The 9,360-nt window shown below is 44.6% G+C and overlaps 1 non-coding gene across 1 annotated transcript; it reads left to right on the top strand.

The window, feature by feature from the left end:
- The first annotated feature begins 956 nt into the window (after positions 1-956).
- Positions 957-1,062, top strand: LOC119474076. The gene has a single exon (XR_005203374.1). It is a non-coding gene; the product is annotated as a U6 spliceosomal RNA (small nuclear RNA).
- The last annotated feature ends 8,298 nt before the right edge of the window (positions 1,063-9,360 follow it).

Here is a 9,360-nt window from a genome sequence, read left to right on the forward strand (position 1 = left end):
GGCTGACGGGTGGATCACAAGGTCAAGAGATCGAGACCATTCTGGCCAACTTGGTGAAACCGTCTCTACTGAAAATTCAGGAGTTAGCTGGGCGTGGTGGCACGCACATGTAGTCCTAGCTACTCGGGAGGCCAAGGCAGGAGAATCGCTTGAACTCGGGAGGTGGAGGTTGCAGTGAGCCAAGATCATGCCATTGCACTCCAGCCTGGGCAACAAGAACGAGACTCCCTCTCAAAAACAAAAAATAATAATAATGAGGTTTGTGTTGCTGTTATATATATCAGACAAAAAGCTATAAAGGAAAAAAAGAATCAGCCCATAGACAAGTTTCAGTTGGAGCCACACATTTCACAAGCTGGTTATTGGCCATAAGATGGAATGTCAAGTGAAGAGATGCTACAGAAATGGCCTTTGATTGGCAAATGAATGAAGTTGACATAAGTTCAGAACGGGGTTTTCCATTACTGTCATTGTTTGGAATACAGTGTGGCCAAAGCCAAGGCAACTGGTCACCGTGACTGGAAATTGTAGCCCCAGCTGATCTGTGCTATGAGACTGCTAATATGAATTCTAAAATCTCACTTTAGTGCAGCTAAGGCTATTTCTTGAAGTGGTGGGGGAAAAGTATAACACATGAAAATGATACAGAATTCATTTTCTGGGGGCTAAAGCATTGTAGGCAATGGCAAGAACTTTGGGTTTTATTATGAAGTAAGAAACCACTGGAGAGTTTTGAGCAGAAAAATGACAAAATCCACCTCTACAAAAACCACAAAAAATAGCTGGGCAAGGTGATTCGGCCTGTAGTCCCAGATGTTCAGGAGGCTGAGACAGGAGGATCACTTAAGCTCAGGAGATCAAGGCTGCAATGAGCTCAGATTGCACCACTGCACTCCAGCCTGGGCAACAGAGGGAGACCCGGTCTCAAAAAAAAGAAAATTTAATCAGACATAGCAGCGCTTGCCTTGGCAGCACATATGCTAAAATTGGAGCAATACAGAGAAAATTAGATGGCCCCTGTGCAAGAATGACATGCAAATTCATGAAGCATTCCATATTTTTTAAAAAACATTTTTTAATAAAAGAAAAAGGAAAAGAAGTGCAGCATAGACTAATTTATTGCATAAGAAAATTTTGAAAGTTAGGTGCAGAATAGATAGTACACCCTGGGAGAGAGAAGATTCACAGCAACTGCTTGTAAGGATGAGACAGCAAAGACTGGCACTCCCCTTTATGGGAGTCCCACCTGATTACTCATAAGGAGGCGGAAAGAGGTGTTACAAGCATGTCCTCGGTGGTCCTCTGGATGTTTTGGATCTGACAGCTTGGTTATCTGGGTTTTAAAATTAGTCATAAGTTGGGTTATGTTATTCAATTAGTCTAGAATATAAGTACAACATTCAATTTTTATGATGGTACAGGCTCCCACTTGAGCTGTAGTGCGTGTACACACAACCATACAGTTTTGCACCGCAGCTTTCCTCGTAAGTGAAATCCCATGGTTTAGTGAAGAGATACGCATGCAGCCATCACTGAACACCTTTGGGTATAATTTGTTAAGGCCTCTATGCCATATAACATCTTATATACCTCTATATGCCATATGACATGAACGAAGATTGAAGCTAAGTGTTCATAGTATCAGAATACACAACATGTTCAGCGAGATCATAAATGAAAAAGGTTTCCTGGTTTTGGCAGGGTCTAAATTACTCATCCTTGTGCCCAAGCATAACCTAGGGAACATTGTCCTAACCATCCTGGAGGTAACCATGGCTGTAAGTTAGTGCCACATAGCCAGTGCGTGCCATTTGGAGCTCGCCAATAAACACCTGCTCACTGTACCCAATTGGTAGCACCCCAGTCAGTATCTTGTAGTATAATAATGCGGTCAGTGCATTCTCCAGGTATCCTCTGCGTATCTCTTGTACTGTGTGGCCATTGGTCCTTGGTGTGATTTCTTTGCTCCCAGCATAAAGGAGCATTTTGGCTGAGTTGGCCAAATGAAGGGGTGAGTCACACAAACCCATCCCAAATTTGCATTATCCCATTTTGAAAATGGACCATTTTGGGGGGTGTGGTTACCACCATCTCTTTTAGTTGGGGGGCTGCTAAAGTAAGAACTAGTGAGCCAGTCCTTTCTGTTGAAAAGCTTTTCCCATGTCCCTTGCTCTTAAGAGTGTTTTTAATGGGCCAATTACATATATTGTCTTTTGTTATACCAGCACTAAGGATACCAGACCATTTCTGTGATGTCATGAATTTTTGGTATTCTATCCCACCCTGACCTTGGAAGGGGGATACCCACCATGATAGGCTGGAGCCGCTGGAAAGAGGCATGAGTCCGCATATCCAGCAGGTGGGTCCTCTTGTAATCTGTCTGCATAGTCCTGAGCCCATTATAGAAACAGGTTTGTTTCGTGGACAGCAGTGAGTGGCAGTGGCAAGAAGACATGAGGACATAGGATAAATAGAAGCAAGGCTGTAAAATTCATTTTAACTACTAAAAGATGTTAAAAGTGACAAGGCAAATGCCCTTTTCTGCATAAGATAGGCATCACCAGCATCTCTAGGACCACAATCATAATGGCTATTATACAATAAACATGGGCATTCTTTTGAATACAGGCCTGGTCCTGCGTCTTGTGTTTAAACAGTCCACAACAACTGTCAGCTGCTTCTAGTCCTGGGCCTTTGGGTGTAATTTGTTAAAGCCTCACTAAACATCGAAGGTTGATGTTTAGTGAACTAGAGGCGAAGATCCTTCTTGGGAGACACTGTCCACTCAAGAGGTTGTGCCTTTTTAAGCTGAGAGAGATGAATCCATGAATCTATACCCTCTAATTTTGCAGCACGTGGATTAGTCAGTAGTTCCTTGGTATGGGCCCTTCCATCGAGGTTGAAGGGAGTCCTTTATTAAATGTCTTTTCTAATAGACAAAGTCTCCAGGCCACAGATTATGACAAGAAACCTCATCTTCAGGGAGTGCACTGTGAAAGGAACTCTTTACCAATCTTGGCCTTTTTTAAGATGATGAATGAATCCCTTACAATATGGCAACATATCTCCCGTGAGAAAAATTGGGTTGGTTATATACACAGAGGCCTTCCTGTTATAATTTCATAACTGGATAGTTGATGTTTTCCGAAAGGTGTGCACTGGCGCGTAAGCAGCACTGGGGGAGTCTTTGGGCAGGAGAGATGAAACGCCTCCGTGAACCCAGACAATTGAGTTTTAATTATTCCTTTGGTCTTTTCTGCCAGTCCTGAGGACTGGGGATGGTAGGCACAATGGAAATGTGGAAATCTGGGCCAAATTTTACAGATATTTTGAATAACCTTCCCAGTAAAATGAGTTTCCCTATCACTGTGAAGTTCACAGGGGACCTCCCATAGTGGAATAATTTTTTCTAGTAAGGTTTTTCCAACTGCCATTACTATTGCTTGCCTGCAGGGCAAATTTTCAACCCAATGAGGAAACATGTAGACCATCACCAAAATACACTTGTATTCTTGAGATAATGGTAGCAGCTGGGTAAATTCAAGCTTCCATACCTCAAAAGGTCCAGCTGGAAGGGGAGAATGACCCTGGGCCCCATGGAGGGGCTCCCCTGGGTTATATTTGGGACAAATAACACATCAGGAGTAAACCTGATGGTTTCCAGTAATATTGTTTACACCAGGATATCATTTTATCTGGATTCCAGTGTGTCAAATTATGAACATATTCCATAAGGAGCACCTTACATCCCAGTGGAATAATGGGTTAGTTATTAGGTCCATACCACATTTCAGTTTTGGGAGACAGGCATCCCATCTGCTTCCAAATGAATTTCTCTTTCGTTGGGGCTGAGCTCTGGGTTTCTTTCAACGTGTCTTTAAGTGTTTTTTGGTTTTATGACCATTTCCCAGGTTGGGGCTGGTGGCTCCAGCGCTGATTGTTTACCTTTAGCATCAAAAATTGATTGCCCCGACTTTCAGTAATGTCCAATTCAGAGTGACCTGGGGATTTTATAATTGCCAAAAGCTTTGGTTTTAGAATACCTTCTAATGCTTCTGATACTTGTTGTACTTCGGGGGGTGGAGGGTTGCCCTGAGGAAGTTAAATATTCTCTCTCCTTTCACAGCATCCCAAAGTCATGAGCAGCCTCAAATGGCGAGCAGCTGTCAGTGTAAATGTTTGCAGCCTTGTCTTTTGCCAATCGACAAGCTCGGGTCACGGCAGTCAATTTAGCCACTTGAGCTGATCTGGCTTGGGGAAGAGAATGGGCTTCAATTACCTCAAGAAAGGAAACCACAGCATATTCTGTGCTAACATTTTCATCCTCTCCTCTTGAATAAGACCCATCTGTATACCATCCTGTTTCAGCATGATCTAGTGGCATCTCTTGTAGGTCTGTCCTAGGGGTGAGAAGCTAGTCACTCATCAGAACACAGTCATGCGGGGTTTCGAAGGAAGGGCCCAGCAAGAGAGTGACCAGATTAAGATTATTGTAAGGCCGGTTGCCTCACTGGGAGGTCGGACACACCCACCTCTGCACTCAGCACCTGACTCTGCACCCGGCACCAGGCTCTGCACTTGGCACCTAGGTCCGCCGCATAGCTCCCCTGGAAGGCTCGGGCTAATGCAACCCTGGCCGGCTCTCGCACCGGAAAACCCACCCAACAACCAGCCAACCAATAGCTGCCCGCCCTGTCCAATCCCGCTCCCCTGGATCCAATCAGAGCACCCAGCTGTTGCTCCTTCCTCCTAGCCATAAAATCCCCACGCCCCAGGAAGTCAGCGGGACTTCTTTGGCCCCCTTTCCCCGGGACCATAAAACCTCACCCAGGAGCTGAATAAATTGGCATTTAATTTTCTTATACTGGCCTCAGTTTCCTCATTTTAAATGCGGAAATAACCCTTATAATTATTATAGTGGGAAACAGTAATATTTGGAGATGAAAAAAGCAAAATTTCCTAAGAGGTTAACCAACTAACAAAGAACCATTGAGAATAATGAGAGTTTAGAAAAGTCTCAAGAGAATGAGACACAGAAATGGTAAGGGAGGAACCCATAATTATTTCTTCAACAGAATTGTACAGAAGGGCAGTGGCTGATACTGTTCTCACAGAGGAAGGCAGCCCTCAAGCCTTGGGGTCCAGCTGTTGGCTACCATAGCCTATAGGTCTCTGATGAGCACTGTTTTTCTGTGTCAGTACCCTGGATGTGATACCTCCAATTTATGTATGAAGAGGGAGAAAGGCCATTTGTAGTTAAGGTGCCCTAAGGCTAAGATGTTAGTTATTTGTTGTACAGCTGATTGTCCCTCTGGAGTCCACGTGATGGGATCAGATTGTTCACTTTTTTTGGGGTCGGGGGGAGATTGTTCCTTTTTTAGGCATGCATACAGAGTTTAAGCCATAAGGGAGAAATTCGATATTCAGTTCCTGCAGTAACCAGCTGGAGTTAACAGGAAGAGGCTAAAGGGAGATTTACCATTCCCTGCCCTTTATTCCAGTGTTCTCTCTTCTCATCTAATGTATCCTTCTCTGTCTCCATTTTACTTTCCTGGTCACAAGACGACATTTGAACATTGCTAGTACTGAGTCATGGTACACTGTCAGGACGTTTTTTAACCTGGTTTTTTTGTTTGTTTATTTTTCTCTCCTGGCTCCAATCCTTAAAAAATCTCACCGTTTGATGAAAAGGAGGTATGGGCATTATGGATATTGAAGAGCTCACTGCCCAGAGGATTGTGGGGTGGGGGGAACAGGGCATATTAGCATATTAGGAACACAGGAGACCTACTGAGCACGTCACATTTAGAGCCCTCAGGGGAAGCCTACATCCAAAGACACAGTAAGGTGTAAGTTTGGATTCAAAACATGAGATAGTTTTATTAGACACACCCCCCATGCTAATCCTTTCATTGCTCCAAGGAATGGAGTTTCTTTTTTTGTTGTTGTTGAGACAGAGTCTCACCCTGTCACCTGGGCTGGAGTGCAATGGCACTGTCTCTGCTCACTGCAACCTCCACCTCCTGAGTTCAAGTAATTCTCCTGTCTCAGCCTCCCAAGTAGCTGTGATTATTGGCATCTGTCACCACACCTGGCTAATTTTTTATGTTTTTAGTAGAGATGGAGTTTCACTATGTTGGTCTGGCTGATCTCAAACTCCTGACCTCAAGATCCACCTGCCTTGGCCTCCCAAAGTGCTGGGATTATAGGCATGAGCCGCCACGCCTGACCTGGGATGGGCTTTCTAAATAAGGGGGGATTTATAACCGATATATTTAATAGTTGCTCCTGTGTCAATTAAGGCAGTTGAGAGTACATAGTTTATTATTATATTACTCTCTCCCAGTTTGTTTATCAGCGTGGAATATTTGGAGAGGTGAAACCCTTTGACTTCCTCGGAGCACCCTAGCCTTCCCAAGGTGCACCTCCCTGCTGTTGCTTCAGTTTCAGCTTAAGGCAGTCGCATCCAGGGTGTCCCAGTAATAGACAGCGAGGAAAGGGTCCTCTGAGGAGGCTTAACACTTTTGTGAAGCTGAGAGGCTTGAGAAGTCAATTGCCTTAACTATAAACGGGTAGCTTGGCAGTCTTTTGCTATTCCTTTTTTATCATAGTGTGGGATAAATGGTCAGCTAAGTTAACTAATTCATTAGTTCTGGCGGTGGCCCAATTCAGCATGTGGTGTTGATAATTATAATTACAGTTTGTTATTTGCATTTCATAATGTTTCATTTTTGTTGTTTTCAAAGCAATCAGCTGACATCTCATAATACTGTCTCAAAGTTTTATCAAAACGTGTAAGGTAATCTAAAACGGGTGGGTTTGGGTTCTGGCCGCATTGCTGGATTTTATTCCAATCCACAGCCCTTTGGAACACTGAGGGAGTGGTATTTAACACAGCAGTCATTCCCATGCATTTTTGCACCTGCTTTCTAGACTTTTGGGGGCTGGTTGTTGTGGCCCTTTTAGGCCTTCAGAGGTCAAGTCTGCTGCAGGGTCTGACCACTGTGCTTTTTCCAGCCATTTCTGAGCTTTAGCTTCTGAGACCAACATGTGCATCAGCCAGCAGAGGTCTGAATGACCTGGGTCATGGGTTCTAATAATGAGCTCATGTTCTTGGGCAAATCCAGTTGGATCTTTATGGGGGTCAAGAAATTCTTTATGCCCCATAACTCGGCCTTTGATCAGAGTTGATAGACAATCACCAGGGTTTCCCTACCTGTTACTGGTTGTTCTCATAATGGGCTATCATGAGAGCTGTGCCTGCAGGGTCCCCCTTTTCCACATCTTCCAGATGAGATGCTGCCGTGGGGCTGTCAGGGAATTATCAGGTGGTAGAGTCATGGAAGTGAGACTCCCTGCTGCCTTCTGTTGAGTGAGCGGTAGATAAGGAGCGGGAGATGGCAGACTGGAACATGCAGGAGGAGGAGGGAACAGATCTGGTACGGGAAGTTCAGAGAGGTTAGGGCAGAGGTGGGGTGGAGTTGGAGGTGGGAAAGGTGCTAAGGGGGAAATAAGGGATTCAGAAGACTTCTTTTAGAGAAATACATGAGAGAGTTCTCGGTTAGCATCTCTAAGTTGTTTGTTGGCCTCCTGTAGGAAGGTGAGGTGATCTTCCCCGCTTTTGGTACTCTCCAGGTACCATTGAAAGTAGCTCTCCCATTCTGGTTGTTTCTGTGCCTGCGTTTTCCTCCCTAGTTTGCAGGTATACTAACTTGGGCATCTCAAAAGATCCCTTTCTAGGCCACTGTAACTTAGCATCTGCTTTGGTTACAGTGGTCTACCTGATTAAATATTTGCATGACGATTCACCATAAGTATTTTGCATATACGTGGCTGGAGATTCTAAGGGTGGAACTTTGTGTTCCACAGCTAGGAGGGTTATAGCCAACTTAGAGGCCTTATTCCCCATGAGTTGGCCTTCGGATCTGACCATGTCCGGGAGTGTATTGGACCCAGACTGTGCTGCTTGTGGATCTAGCTTTTCAGAGCCATTTCTCCTAAACCAGTTTGGTCCGCCTGTGTTGCAGCTACCTGGCACGGTGTGTCAGGGGCTCAAGGTGCAGGGTGGTCAGCATCTGATATGCACCTGCTAGCTGCGATTAGACCCTGTGTGTTCTTCGGAGGGGGAAACCTACTAAGAGCCGCTGCCCATATTAGGGAGCGTTCCTCACAGACACCCGCACATGTTTCTCATTTGCCTGTGAATGCCCTGAAAGGCTGATGGGAGCAAAGTGTTATTATTTCTTCAGAGTGGAAAATTCCACATTCATAAACTAGAGGATTTAGAGTTGGTCAAATGCAGTTAAGAGAAGGACTAAAACATATCCCAAAAAAATGTAAATAAGACAGAAACAAAACAGCTAGGCAGAACAAACAATGATCACAGAAATTATATGATTTCTGAGTGCTCTAAATGTAAGGAGAAATTAAGACGTGGTCTTAATGCAACTAACCCTAACTTCAGTCATTAAAGAGAATTTACAAGACAAAATCCCAACTCAGCTCCTCACCTAGCGGTGGACTCAAGCTGAAGACCAGTTTCCACTGATGCGGAAGTAGACAAGTTCACCTTCCTTGATGCAAGCAAGCAGAAACTCCCAGGAAAAAGGATTTTTTAAAAACAGCAAATTAAACCTCAGACTCCCAGCCAAAAAACCTGGGGAGGGCAGGGATCCCCAGAGGAAGGAAGTCCCAGACCTCAGCAAATCGTCCTACCAGTTTGGGTTATAAAAAGCCCAAAATGGAACCCGATGCCCGTAGGAGAGTTGCTGCAGGCCGGGGCACCTTCACTCACGATCTCTCTGTGGTTACCAGATGTCAATCAAGGAAAATGACTGAGGCAGGTCTCAATCATTTCGGGAGGTTTATTTGCTAAAGGATGTGCACCCAGGAAGCAGGTCTTTGTGTTTTTCCCAAGATGATTTTGAGGGTTTCACTATTTAAAGGAGAAAGGGCAAGATATTGAAAAAAACAATTTTCTGTGAGAGGTAGGTAGGCAGAAATAGTCATTCATACCCTCGTCTGGCTCTGTGACTCTGCATTTCTACATAAGATAATGTAGCAATGGGGTGAGGAAATAATCAGATATGCAGTTGTCTCAGGTGGCAAGACGGATGGCTTTGAGTTCTGTCCTATGTCTGCACATCTGTGATGATAAGCTATCAGCTTACATTGCCATGGTCAACTTTAACAGAAATGCCTTAGGGTCAAAATCTTTGGGCCTGATATGGTTTGGCTGTGTCCCCACCCAAGTCTTATCTTGAATTGTAGTCCCCATAACCCCCACATGTCAAGGGAGGGACCTGGGGGAGGTGATTGAATCATGAGGGTGGTGGTCTTCATGCTATTTTTGTGACAGTG

The sequence above is a fragment of the Cebus imitator genome, unplaced genomic scaffold, assembly GCF_001604975.1.
Source record: "Cebus imitator isolate Cc_AM_T3 unplaced genomic scaffold, Cebus_imitator-1.0 Scaffold207, whole genome shotgun sequence".
Classification (NCBI taxonomy): Eukaryota; Metazoa; Chordata; class Mammalia; order Primates; family Cebidae; genus Cebus; species Cebus imitator.